Source organism: Oryzias latipes, chromosome 23 (assembly GCF_053564925.1).
Source record: "Oryzias latipes strain Hd-rR chromosome 23, Olatipes_Hd-rR_3.1".
Classification (NCBI taxonomy): Eukaryota; Metazoa; Chordata; class Actinopteri; order Beloniformes; family Adrianichthyidae; genus Oryzias; species Oryzias latipes.
This window is the reverse complement of record NC_136259.1, coordinates 21617504-21631676: the sequence shown is the minus strand read 5'-3', so window position 1 is coordinate 21631676 and position 14173 is coordinate 21617504. Positions and strand designations below refer to the sequence as shown.

General features: G+C 44.9%; 1 protein-coding gene across 13 annotated transcripts in view; it reads right to left on the bottom strand.

Annotated features, from left to right (window-relative positions):
• The window catches only part of ppfia2 (PTPRF interacting protein alpha 2), a 153989-nt gene extending 141192 nt beyond the window's left edge, over window positions 1-12797 (bottom strand). For all 13 annotated transcript variants that reach the window (XR_013653586.1, XM_078941848.1, XM_078941849.1 and 10 more), the window contains exon 1: window positions 12504-12797. The gene's annotated coding sequence lies outside the window, so the exon portion shown is untranslated. The remainder of the gene's footprint in view (window positions 1-12503) is intronic.
• Between the last annotated feature and the right edge of the window lie 1376 nt (window positions 12798-14173).

Genomic DNA, 14173 nt, shown 5'->3' with positions numbered 1-14173 from the left:
ATTTGTGGTAATAGAGTCGCCTGATGGAAACACGTCAATTTCGGAAAAACATTTTTTTTGCTTGTATGATTTGGTTTTCCAGCCGTATTGAAATGGACATATTTTGCTAAACTGCAATAGAAAAACCCTTTTTTTAATACAGTGAGTCACGTGACCAACAACAGGATACCACGCTGCGCAGCGGGCGCCACCAGCGGTCCCACAGCGTCACACAGTTCGTCAAAAGTTAAGCGTGTCATGCAGAACTGTTGGATCCACAGCTCCTCTGTAAAATCACCAACTAAAATTTCCCAGAATTCCTTCATCCACAGTCGCTCTCAGGTGCCTAAGTAAGACACTGATAATAAATGATTGATAAATAATGATGAGCGCTAGTGCCATGGCAGAAATGGGAATAGATCTGCTGTGAAGTATTGTTCACATCCATCGCCGTGTTCTTTGAATGACTTATCACACGAGTAGTTGGTTTATGTTTGTTTGCATAACTCTGATTTAATTAAGAAAAGTGTAATTGTGAAATTGTGTTTTTTGGATATTTCTAGGATTTCAATGAAGTTTTGCACATATGTGTAATCGGAACACAGCTACTGAAGCGATATCAGTCTGTTTTTTTTACATGTAGCAAACAAGGTTGGGATTCACTGGTACAGTGTTCCTTTACACACGTTCATTATATAGACATGAACGGCACGGAGGAAATCGATTGACAAGGTAAACGGCCAATGTGCGTAAAAAGCAAAACGAAAAAGAAGGACGCCAAATTCAACAGAAAAGAATTTGCGATTTGGTGAGGGAACACTTTATTGTAAATACTCTAAGGTAGCTAACAAGTAGCATGTGACAAACAAGGTCTAGTTACTGCGAACTGAGTTAAAAATGTTTAAGTCATCTCGCTTAATGCACCTTATAGTTTGGTGCGCCTTATACATGACATCAGTTCAAAAATAGTCCATTCATTGCACTTTATAACCCAACCAACATATCCAACCTAAGACTGGAAGGTAAAGAGTTCAAATACAAACTGAGTCATATATACATCCTCCATATCCAGGAAAAACTGCCAAATTTTCATTGAGTTGGGTTTTTAATTTTTATGGGGATATTAGAAAAAAAAACAAAATTCAAACTTATTTTAGCCACTTGAGTTTCTCCAATGCTTTGTATGAAATAAACTTAATTGTTTTATCTTTCCAACACAATGTAAAATATTTGTTTGCAATTTTAACTAATAAATAATGCAATCCTTACTTAATTGAAATATTTCTTAGGGAAATATCTTTCAGCCTAAAAATAGACTAACTCCAAACGCAGGTAATGAAACCAAACAGTACTTTTTAGTCTGATTTTTTTTTCTTTTTAGTATCTTATAGGCATCGTATAGGCATGTTTCCCAACATCTGACGAGAATCAAAAGAATGCAGTAAAATAAATGTTTTAAAGTTTTTTTTACTACCTACTATTGTTTATAATTCTGGGAAAGTGAGACTGTTGGAGCCGGGCTCAGCATCACCCCGGCATTGCTCAAGCTTGCAGAGACGTCTCGGGATGCTGGGCGTTCTGCCCTACATTTCACGCTTGCACTGTTTAATCGGGCAGCTCAGATCATGTTGCATAATCCAGCATATCTTTGCTTTGGTGGAAGCGCTTCCCTCTGGGTCTCCAGCAGCACAAGGAGTCGCTAACCAGTGGGTCAGTTTGTGGGATTAAACTGCTTTTGCATCGACAGTCAAAAATCACAGGAGACACAAAAGTCAACGGTTATAAAAATTTTAAGAGTTTTACACAAAGTCAACGAAATATTCATATCAGTCATATAGTGTATAAAGTGTGTAGTTAGGGGTTTTACAGCCTTAAAACGTCTATAGTAATTGAAAAAATTTCAACCTTTCAGATTTGATTCACTGCAGGTTATTTTTAGAAAGTAACCCACCAAGGTGTGTGAAATTCGCTTTCCGCATTTGACTCATGTTTGCCCCATGCCCTGGCAGAGCAGCGAGCTGCAGACACAGCCACAATTGTAAAACCATTTGGCGGTTCAACCCTTAATGCTGAGTGTTCAACTGGGGGGGCATTGCGTCCCATTTTTAGAGTCTTATGGTATGACTCGTTCATGAATTGGAACTTTCCAGTCTCACCAAGAATTACCAAGGATTCCTATTTTAAAAGAACATTCTAGTCATAAAGACATGTTTTCTTAAAATAAGATTATTTTGCTGTTGAAACAATTTCTTGATCATAAATCATTGCGTGCCCTGCGACGAACTTGCGACCCGTTCAGGGTGTACACCGCCTTCGCCTAACAGGCTCCGGGGAAACCCCGTGACCCAAAAAAGGATATATCAGGTAAAGCAAATGAATGGATGGATGGATGAATGGATGGATGGATGGATGATGGAAAACTTTAAGAACATTTTTCTTTTTTCTATCTGGGGGTCGGGGCCTCCGGTGCCTGGCCGGGGGTGGTGGGGGCTCCGTTGGTCGGGGGGTCGGGTCCGGCGCCTGGGTGGGGCGGCCTGGGGCGCTGCGTGGTCCTCTGGGCTTGGGTGTGGGGGTGCGTGGTGGGGGGGTGGGGTGGTGGTCTGGCTTGGCTTGGGGGGGTGGTCCCTTTGCCTGTGCTGGGGGGGGTTGGCGGGGGCGCTGCTCGGGGGGGGGGGCCAGCGGCGCTGGATGGGCTTCCCGTCTACACCTGGGGCTGGGATCGGCCCTTCCCTGGCTCTGGGGCGGGACGGGAAAACCCTCTTGGGGCCCCCGGTCGCTCTGGGTGTCATCCGCTTCGGCTGCGGGGTCTGGGGGTGGGGTGGGGTGGGGGTCTTGTCGGCCCTGTCCTGTGGGGGGGCATTCTGGGGGAGGGGGGGGGCCACTATTGGTACGGGGCAGGGGGGGTTGACGGGTCGGGGTCTCCGCTGAGGCCATCGGCGGTTTCCCCGGCCGGTTGGCTGCCTCGGTCCCGTTGAGGCCTGACCAGAGCTCTTCTAGGGCCGGCGTTTGGGGGTGGGGGCCTGGGCTTGCTCCGGGGGGGGCCGGCGCTTTCTGGCTCCCCTCTCTCTGTGTGGGGGTGGTGGTGCTGGGCCTGGGGTGTCTGCGCCTCCGGGGGTGGGGCCCCGGGGCTGGGTGGGCCTGGCCCCCTTGCTGGGGGGGGGGGCGGGGGACGGCTGTTTGACCACCGGGGGACAGTCTATCATCTGTCCCCAACTTACCCCCTTCCTCATATAACCTCATAATAGGGTGAGGGGGTGGGGGGCTTAGCCTGCGATGAGCCTTGGGGGGGGGGGTTTACTAGGCAGTGACCCCCCTCCTGTGGTTGCCGTATGGAGTGGGCCCCCCCTCTTTCGGTTTTATTTGCACCTTAGACATGTAGGGCCCTTGGTAGGGGGGGTGCTTGGACATCACTGCCAGCAAGCAGCGGATGTCCTCCTAGCACCCTACCCGCCAATTTTAACCGCACCTTAGACATTTAGGGCCCCTTGGTGGGGAGGGTGAGGGGACGTCACTGTGAGTAATCAGGAGACGTCCCCTTAGTGCCCTACCCTCCAATTTTAACCGCACCCCCCTTAGTACACACACCCCTCCCCCCTCAATATATACATCCCAACATAAACACACACACATGCACACACACACTCTCTCAAACACACATACACGCACACACATTTTGCAAGGAAGGTGGGACCTAGGACCATCTGTCCCCTGCCTCTTCCCTGGTGGGGGGTACGGGCCCCTTTGCAACGGCGGCTGTGTCCCCGGGGTGCTGGCTTCCTGGGCCCGGCGGTGCTCTCTCCGCGCGGTGGGGGGGTTCACATTACATCTGAGCCGGGGGTGTTCGTGTCCCTGGGGGGTGGGTTCTGGTCCTTGCTCCTGAGTGCTGGGCCCCGCCAAATTTCCAACTGTGGCCGAGCCTGGTCGGGCCATATTTACAACACCCCTTGTGGGCCCTCTTTTTTCCCCGGGGTTCCCCCCTTCTGGGCGGGGGCGGCGGGCCCCTGCCTCGCTCCTCCCTGGACCAACCGTGGGCCGGGCGGATGGCTGCCTGGAGTGCGGAGTGGGTCTCCCTTGGGGGGTCCTGGCCCGTACCTGGGGTTGGGGCGGGGGGATGCCCGGAACTCCTGGGTGGTGGTGGGGTGCTCGTCTGGGGCTGTGGGCGTCCTTCTCCGGTGGGGCCCTGCGTTGGGTTCTCCCGGCGCGGCGGGGGGGCTGCTCTCCTGGTTGGGCTGGGGCGGCGCCCTCTTTCCCTCCGTGCCTCCCTGCTCTCTGGCTCTGGGGGCCTTGCGGCGGCCCTGCTGGCCCTGGCCTGGGTGGCGGGCTTGGTCGCCCGGGCGGCGGTTGTTCCCTGCCGGTTCCCGTGTGGCGTTGGGGGGAATCCGGCTGCCGCTGCTGGTGCGGTGGGGGTCTTGGGGTGGGGATGGCTGGGCACTCTCCCTCCTTCTTTTCACGTTCCACCATCCATTTTAGAAGAACATAAACACTCACCTGAGCACAGGTGTTAGCTCAACAGACTGAATGACTGAAATATTTCACACTAGTTGGTTTTAAGGCATAAGTATGCGTGTGAACACTATCTGTTTTGTGTACATGTCGACAGGTGGACATTCTTGCAACTAACAGGTGTGTTTATAACATTCGAGTGTGTGTGTGGACAGGCTCCGCCCTTTTTTTTTGGTTTTTTTTTACATTTGAACCTTACCATAATGATTAACAACCAGTAAACTTGTTGCTTTATGCTGCTTCATGGTCTTATCCCCCTTCCCCTCCTATTATCACCCCCTACCCCCCCTCTCTCTAACGTCCCTCTCTCTTCTTCCCCTCTTTCCTTTTCCGTCCGGTCCAACACCAAAGATTTTCAAACATGTTTGAAATTAATAAAGTTTGGCCTCAATTACAAAAGGGGTTTATTCAGACATACCTTTGGTTTGTCTGAAGATTAATAACCCCTCTTGTTAAAGTAAAATATGTCCAACCCAAGAGGCCCTCAGCTCTCATCTGTCTGCCTAGCTGTTGGACAGGACAAGTTAAAAAAAAAAAAAAAAAAAAAAAAAAAAGAACATTTTTCTTGAAAGACAAAAAACAAGAGAATTTCTTAAGCTTTAGTGTTTGCAGTGTGTACTTTGCCAAAAGAACATCATATAAACACAAACAATTAACCAATTACATGAATGTGGGTCAGTGAAACCAAATAAACTAAGCAACAAACTACAAAAAATATTGGGTTAGCATCTTTTTTTTTTAACAAATATGTTTGAGAAAACTCCCATCCTTTGGTTTCCTGGGTTACAATGCCAGCTTTGTGCCGCAGCGTGTGCTGGCAGTCAGATGGGGTCCTCCATATCTTCTTCAGGCACCTGGCCAGACTCTCACCAGTTCAGCGTTCAGACACCATCCGCCTCAGTTTAGACCAGCGAGACTGCATGCTGCTCGGCCGGAGCGGCACATGCCAGCCTTCTCCTGATGAGATGGCGAGTTGGCAGAGGACAAAAACATGTCGGGTGGTATTTAACGTGAAAGGAAGTTAGTTATTTTAGACTCAAAGCAAGCTATAAACGACTCTAAGATTTGACATTTCGTAGAGAACGAACCATTCTTACAATTCTGCTTGTATATGTTTACAAGTTTGGAAACTGGTTTGTAAAATGCACCAAAAGTCACTATAATAGTTCAACGTTTGGCTTTGGAGCAGAAAGCTTATTGACGAATGTTTTCTGCTCTAACCCCCTATGCCTTGTATTTGCTTTGATCTCACTATGAAAACCACCTAAATAATTTCCACAGCCTGCAGGATCAATGCGTGAAAGTGGAATGAAGCATGCAGGTTCCTTCTCAGTGAAACATTTATATACTAGACTAGTGGTCCCTAATCCCCTGGTGCCGGTCCAGTTTCTCTTCTATTTCTTATCGGATTCTGAAGGAAGTTTTGTTTTGGAAAACTACAGAATTCTCTCCACCACAGCCGACTCACTTTTGACGCAACTCGAGTAGTCATGTCTCAGAAATCCACGTGCTACTTTCTTGAAACAGCTGCGCCGACCGCTAAATTGAAAACCCCAAGCTAGGAAAGTTAATAAACATATTTAGAACATTTTTTTTTCTCATAAAAGAGCCAAAGAGGAAACAGAAGAAGAGCCTTTCACTGAAAAGAACAGAAAGCTGCATTTAACAGACAAAAACCAAGAGTTTTTATTCCAAATATGAATTTATTGCATTGACTGTATATAACTGGGCAGATTGCGTGAGACGTCACCCATAGAAAAATGCATGTCGCATTTTTCCGTAATATGTCAGTCACTATGTTGGAACCGAATGTCTATGGTAAACCATGATTGGTCTGTGACTACATTTCTATGGCAACCACTGTCTCCATTAAGGAGGGAGCATGTAGGAAGGCCACACCCCTTCCGCTGAAAGCCGGCTCAGGAGACTCTGTCAATAAAACACTTGGATCGTTAGACACAAGGCCTCTTACTTTTCCTGAGACATCCGATTGTTCAGTTTTAGGCCTGCCAAAAAATTGTTAATGCATACAGTACTCAAGGCAATATCAAGCAGTGCCATACGTACGCATATCACAAACGTTGGCCAAAATTTCAATAAATGGTAAGCCTAAATGTGCTAAAACAATCTTATGGCAGCCTGAAGTATTCAACGAATCAAATAAATCTCTTTATGCATTTGACCAATCCGATGGACTCCTTTGATGTTAGACGGCTGTCATTTTTAGTGTCATTTAAGTTATGTTGACTTTTGTTTAAAAATACAGCTGCAATGAAATGGAAATGATGTATTTAGTTGTTTTGTTATTTGTTCATTTATAGCAAGTTACATCGTCTTCGCAATATTGATCACTAACATCACAAAATCGCAAGTTTTCCTCATATCGTGCAGCCTTAGTTTATTACTTCAATAACTTACTAACAATAGAAGAAGTATTAAAAATTTGTATTGGCAAAAAAATGTTAATAAAAGGCAGCAGATCAAGAATGGATATTCTGACAAAAAAATGACAATAAAGAATCTTATAAATGAATGAATAGCAGTTTAGTTCTCCATAGAAGTCTATGGGATTTCAGCTTTTTGGGACTAGCAGGTACTTCCTGTTTAAAACCCAAAGAGAGGAGTTATTCAGTCTAATTCGTATTTACTCTGAATAAATTATGGCGACACTTGTTCCCACAGACCATAATAATAATTGAGCATAATATTCAGCAAACGGTTGTCTGATATAACAAGGATACTCCTAAAAAAAAGTTGTTGAAACTGTGGATTTACATTTATTATTATACTTAGAAAATATCAGTTTTAGTAACCTTTTTTGTATTTATCTGTTGCACCTTAAAAGTATGACAAGGCTGACGTTGGCGTCTGATTTTTTAGCTTCCACTTTAACACTTAATGTTTTGATTTGCAGTTTGCCAGCAATGCTTTGCTAAAATATTCAAATGCTTCAGTTTATTGTTATCTGGATGCAAAGACTTAAAAGAATGTTAAAGCTCCTTTTTTTAGGACTTCTTTGGACTTTCCTTTTGAGGATTTGGAGGAGGTTCTCAAGTGACCTTGGTGTGTCTGCCCACACTCAATGGGGTTTAACTGAAGTTCTTTATATTTCTCACATCAAGGGTGTTGTCTGGCAGTGTTTGATTAATGTTATCGATTTTTAATCCCATTTCCAATATGGCTTGAGGCCTGTTTTGGTACACTAGCCGCTGCTGTACCGCTTTATTGACTGCAGACAGAACCAAAGGAGTCGTGTCTTTGAGATTAATAAAGTTTTTGTTTAGCAGAAAGGACAACCAGAGGACAGATGTACGGCAGATTTGGTTTAGGCTTCGCCTGAGCACACGTGAAGCACACATGCTAATTTAGCCATTTCTTGGTAAATCAGCACAACGTGGCTAAAAACCAGAATGTCTTCAAATAATCTTGTTATTGCGAACAATTTGTGAGAGCAGATAAGGAGTGACACACAAAACAGCAGCATGTTCCGGAGCTGAATGTATAGCCACATACAGAACAGAACAGCCGTGATAATGTGGAACCGACATTAACGAGGTTGAAGTCTCATTCTGATCGTCTTTCATTCAATCATCTTCTTCCGTTGTGTCCCTTTCTGGGGCTGCTGGAGCCTATCCAGCCACTTGTGGGCGAAGGCAGGGGACACGCTGGACAGCTCGCCAGTCTGCCTCAGGGTAGAGTGTCCACAATCACACACCCACGCACATGACCTATGAAGCATGTTTTTGGGCGGTGGGAGGAAGCCGGAGTCCCCAGAGAAAACCACGCATGCATGGGGAGAACATGCAAACTCCACACTTCTTGCTCTGGGGCAACAGCGCTAACCACTGCGCCACCGTGCAGCCATCTGATCATCTTTTATTGTAAAAGTGTTCCAAGTTGTCTTAATTGCGATTATTCTATTTTTTTTGGCCAAAAAAAACCTGTTGTTTTCTAGGCCACAGTTTCTGCAGAGCGGTGGGAGTTAATCCCAAATAAGTTGCAGGTGGGTTCTTGAGACATTTTTCTGATGGAGGACATATATAGAGGAAATTAAGATCAAAATTGCATTTCTGATAATTTCTTTATTAAAATTGTTATAAACCAGGAGCAGATGTAAAAAATGCAATTTGAAAAAGATCATATTTGTGACATCTGCTTCAAAACTGCAGAGTTGGATCGCTCTAATATTGTTCGCCATTTTTGTTGCACCACTAATGTTAAGGTTAGGGTGTGAGGGCCTGTAAGCTAGCAGGAGAGCATGTAAACAGAGCGCTCAGTTACGGCCGATGGGAAGGGGGGGTTGGGTTTGCAGGGTCTACAGAAACTATGTCCTAGAGAAGGATTTTTGATCTTGGCTAAAACAACAACATCATAATCATAATTAAGAGACCACCGCTTTGAAAATAGATCAAAAGATGATCGGAGTGGAACTTTAGGTCATTGACTGTGAGACGGTTGTTTATAAAAAGAGAAAGTAAACCAAGCAATGTCTAAAAACTGATCCAAACTACTCCTGAAAATAAGAAAAAGCTCGCCATTTCAATTTCTGCGCCAATCCGTTTAAAAACTCAATCTAATTTTCTCACATGATGACGAGTGTTCAACCGTGAGATTGGTTGACGAGAATGAAAACAGAACTAGCAACAGAGAGCTGGTGACACCCGTTGCTTCCAGTCTGCCAGGAGAGCTGACTGGAGGAATTCTGCTTTTAAATATTGCTCATGTTTGATCTCTTGGCACACGGCAGAGGAACTGCAGACTGCACTGGTGAGCTCAGAGGGTAAAAGGGAAACTTGCTGCATGCTGTTCTTTTCTGTTTTTTGGCATCAGCCCCGGGACAACAGGTGGGGGGTGAGCGATGCAGCGTTTTTTTTTTTTTTTTGTGAATGGGACTGGCCAGATTGGACGGCAAACACACACATAGTGCTGCGAAATCTCATTCATATGGCAACCTACTCCACAGACTCTGACGAGGAGAAAGCCTGCCAAGAAACCAGCAAATCTTTGTAATAACTGCCATCGGAACCCAATTTAAGCAGATTTCTGCTTCTCTTAATGGAAAACATCAAATTGACTCATCACCTGAAGGGGGGGGGGGTCAGAAATTGATACTACAACATATTTAGATACTGCACTTGAGGTCGGTTGACATGCTGTCAACCAATATCAAGATTTTAAACACTAAAGTAAGCTCTTCTCAGCTCGTTTCCCCACTCGTCATTGCCAGCTGGTGGCCACTTATTGGGAAATTACTGTAATAATATCTGTATTATTGTTCATGCTACTACACAAAATGGAAAAAGGCTTTTCCACTTTGTAATAAATAGGAATAATAATGAGAACAACTGATTTAATAAAAACAGGCAATGGTAAAGACTTTAGTACTCGGCCCAGTTTTCTGCTACGTCAGCAACGAAGCCTCAGGTCCCACCAGAGATGTTTATATGCGTTTAATTTCTATCCGACCAGCAGCAGTTTAAGGCCTGGACTTGAGAGTCGAACTTGAGTTGGTTTTAAGTGCCCCCTAAAGAGACTTGAAACTCAACATCAAGGACCTGCAACTCTAACTAGAGTTGCTTTCATTTATTTATTTTTTTTTGCACTAGGACATTACTATTTGATCTAAAAATCAAAGCTCTCTTTTGAATGCAGAAACACCACCCGTCCATTTTTACAAATATGCCCTTTAAGTTTTAGAAACTTGAGACTTGACTTGAGATTACAGCTAAAGACTTGAGACGTAGATTTGTCAACAACATTTTGCTTCTTTCCTGGAACTTAAAAGAAAGACTTTTGGCTGGGCTTGGACTTGCAAAAAGAGACCAGTTAGTAGGGATGGGTACCGTTTGGATTCCATCCGCTGCCATACATGACAATTTTTTCCAAAAACATTTAAGAGTGACAAAGCAGCATCATAGGGTGAGGGCGCCCCCTGCACATCAAAATGTTGGGGAACTTGTTGCAAAGCCCCTCTGGCTCATCCCTATTTCCCCAATTGTAGGGGCACTTGAAGATACAGTGGTGTCCGAACTTGTTTTTTTAAGAAGGAGCCGTAGTGACTTTGGGCTGGCTATCTCTTCGCCGGTAGGGTGATTCGTGTTACGCTGTGGCGCGGACAACAAATGCATTTCTTCACATGGCTGTGTGCAGAAGTTTACATTTAAATGTTAATTTTGAGCTTTTGTTTTTGCATTTCTTTTTAAAGTTAAGAAGCGATGTCAGGCGTTTTCTGAACGCTGGCAGCTATGCGCTAACGTAGATGATTTGCGACTGTTGTTAAGGTCATCAAGCAGCAGTAACGTCCGAATTTAAAGACACTTTCAGGGATAGGAAGAAGCAGTAGAGGTAGGGAAGCCATTCAGATTCGGGCTACGCATCGACGAGGAGAAGCATCTTTATCCCCGCTCCTTTATGGTAAAATTTTAACTGAACAAACCATTTTTGTGCTTCTTAAGGTCTTATTTTTGGAAATTCTGCCCCAAAAGAAGATAATGCAATTGTGTAACATTACATACGTTACACAATTGTGTAAAGCCAAGTCAATCTACCTTTTGAGGTTTGTGGTCCGCTACAGATACATGTGCTTTATCTGAAAAAACATAGTCACATACAAGACCACCAGCACCAATCCACTTTAACTTTGACTAAAAATCATTCAGGAGAAACATCCAATGTGTTATATATGACCAGTCCCAACACTGAGGATACAATGAAGCATGAAAGTGACCCAGATTGATTTTTCTGCTGTTTGTTCTTTCAGGAAGTAATCATTTTCACTTCCACACTCTCAATCCGGGCTGATCCATCTGTAAAATCAGCTTCCTGCCAGACTCTTTACCCCTCCTGCTTCCTGTTCTTTACAAAATAAATAAATAACAATGTCCGCCAGGATAACTCCTCCCTCCATCAATGATCACATTCTGCACTCATTGACATTCTCTTATGAAGGATTTGAGAGAGGATGTGTGTAAAGTTACATTCTGAAGCATCTCCACAAGCCTTTTTTTTTTTACCCCCTGCATCTGTAATCGCGATTGAAACGCCTGCATGTAGCCTTTAACGGCAACAACACCCTGCAGCTAAGTCAGGCAAACCATCAGTCGATAGAGATTGAATAAGAGCACAGTGGTTTCTCCCGGTCCGAACCAACGGTCAGCGTGGCCTGCGACTGCATCTCTCTGTTGCGGGATGAAAGAGACATCAAATCAACATAAAAGCCGGAGCCACAGGTAGTTCTTCCTCTGCTCCATGCAGTTGGCGGTAAAAAAGTCCTTCTTTGAGTCTTTAAATTGCAAGAGCAGTAGGTTTCTTTAATTGTGGCAGCAAACCTTAAGTAGCCAGATGAAGAAGGAGATCAGAGGTTTGGAGCCTCTAACCTTCTGAGAGGGAGGATGGATGGATGGATGGATGGATGGATGGATGGATGGATGGATGGATGGATGGATGGATGGATGGATGGATGGATGGATGGATGGATGGTTGGATGGATGGATGGATGGATGGATGGATGGATGGAGTCTCCATGCGTGCCCCTCTGAAACAGTGGGTAATAATGATGTTTATGGGAGGGGCAGCTGTGTCTCATGTGACAGCTCCTCTTTATGGCGTTATTAGCTGCTGCATGACAGCGGGGAGGGGGGGGATTGGCTGCACCCCCCCCCCCCCCGCACTGAAATGATAATTGGGGAGAATCCTTGCCTATTGTCTCATTATCTCAAGTGCATTACATCATGCCAGCCTCAGTCTGCCCCCCCCCCCCCCCCCCCCAACTCCACCAAGTGAAAGCCGGCCCCCCACCCCCGAATTCTCCTCCTGCAGTGCCTCACAATGTCAAGCGCGCAAACACACAGGTTATCTATCAACAGCCTCCTTCCTCCATCAGCATCTCTGGTGGTCCAGATTGGGGGGGGGGCATGCAGGGGAAAAAAAAATCACCTTGAGCTCGCAGGAGAAGGGGCAATGTAGGTCAAACACCCCCTCAAACCTACCCCCCCCCCCCCCAAAACAGCGTGCATACTCACGGTTTCCGCCGTTACTACCTCTTCAATGACAGCACCGACGGCTGAAGCGTCGCGCGCGCACAGTCCTGCCGCCGCTCATGCGCTCGTGGAGGCGCGGCAGACCCGCGCCGCCGCTCCCGCCGCCGCCACTGATGATGATGATGATGATGATGGCATCTTCCGGGAACACGGGAGTGCAACGAACCGCCGGACCGGCCGCGGCCGCCAATGACATTTGATCTCCGGGGTGGGAGACGCGCGCGCACGCCGGTGAGGAAATTATGGCATGTTACAAATTGTGCTGTGATAAGCGGCGCTGGGAAAGACCATTGGGGAAGCTAAAGGAGGGGGTGGTGTCTTAAAGTTGCAGCTTTGCTATTCTTCACACTACTGCAAATAACAGAAAAAATAATAACAACAACAAATATTATTATAATAGCTGTCACAACAATTTATTTTATAAAATATTTAATCAACAACATCATTTTGTCAATACATTCTTAGACTCTTTCCATTTTTCCCCAGAACCGCATGCACCTGAAGCTCAACTCACCTTCCTCCCCCCTTCAAACACCTACATGGTCTCTACCAAATTATCAATCAGACTCTTACAGGGACCAGCCAGTGTTTTCAAACCTCAGGTGTTTAAATGTTACAGACCATTTCAAATTAAAGTTCCACTTTCATGAGTTTTTTTTTACTGTTTTTTTGTTGTTGTTGTTTTTAACATGCTTTTGTGGCCCTTTTCTGGTGATGGAGGGCATATATGAAGAAAATTCAGTCTAAAAGTGCATTTCTAATTGCTGTTTGAAATAGAACTTGTGTTGTGATGTAGAAAATACTTTGGGCGGGGCTACAACCTTCCTGCTTTGCTCCTTTAATCGACAACGTAGGGCTGGATACCTCCAATACTGCAGCCGATAATGTTAGCTTGGGGTGTGAGGGGCTGTAAGCTAGTGGGAGAGCATGTAAACAAAGTGTTCTGAGGGGAAGGATGGCGGGGATGCTCCACGCATACAGTCCCAACAACAACACAGAATTTTTTCTTTTTTGCCACAAAACAACAAAATTAAAATACCACTGAAAATATATCAAAAGATGATTGGAATTTGTATTCCAACCACATGTAACTATCATAGTTCCTGTTTGTTTGCCTTCAAATAAGCCAAAAATATGTTTTCATTTCAAACAAATCTGTTCCTGTATGTTTGTGAAACTAAATTAGGATAAAAACCCAACGTGTCATATTTTTGCCCTGTAGAAAAGTCAGTTTTTCTGCATAATATAAGGCGTTTAACAAAGACAGCTGTTAAAGATTTGATTTCCAGCAATCACATCTCTTTGTGTCTGCTTTGTAAAACCAAGGCTTTTTTTGTTGTAATCTTCACATTCAATTCAATTTTATTTATATAGCCCAAATTCACAACAACAGTGGGCTTCATACCTGTAATTGTAAGGTAAACATACAATCAAAAAGGATCATAAATGCATAAAATTCAATAGGATAATACTGAAACTTTAGCTAAACAGACTAAACTAAACTAGCATCCTAAGACCCCCCTTCGCAGGGGTCTAAGGGCAGGTGAGTGGATTTATGTTGGCTCCGTAGCTGCTTTTATTGTGTCATACACCACTCAACAACAACAACTCACACACATTATAATTATAGAGAAACAAATGATTAGGCTAAA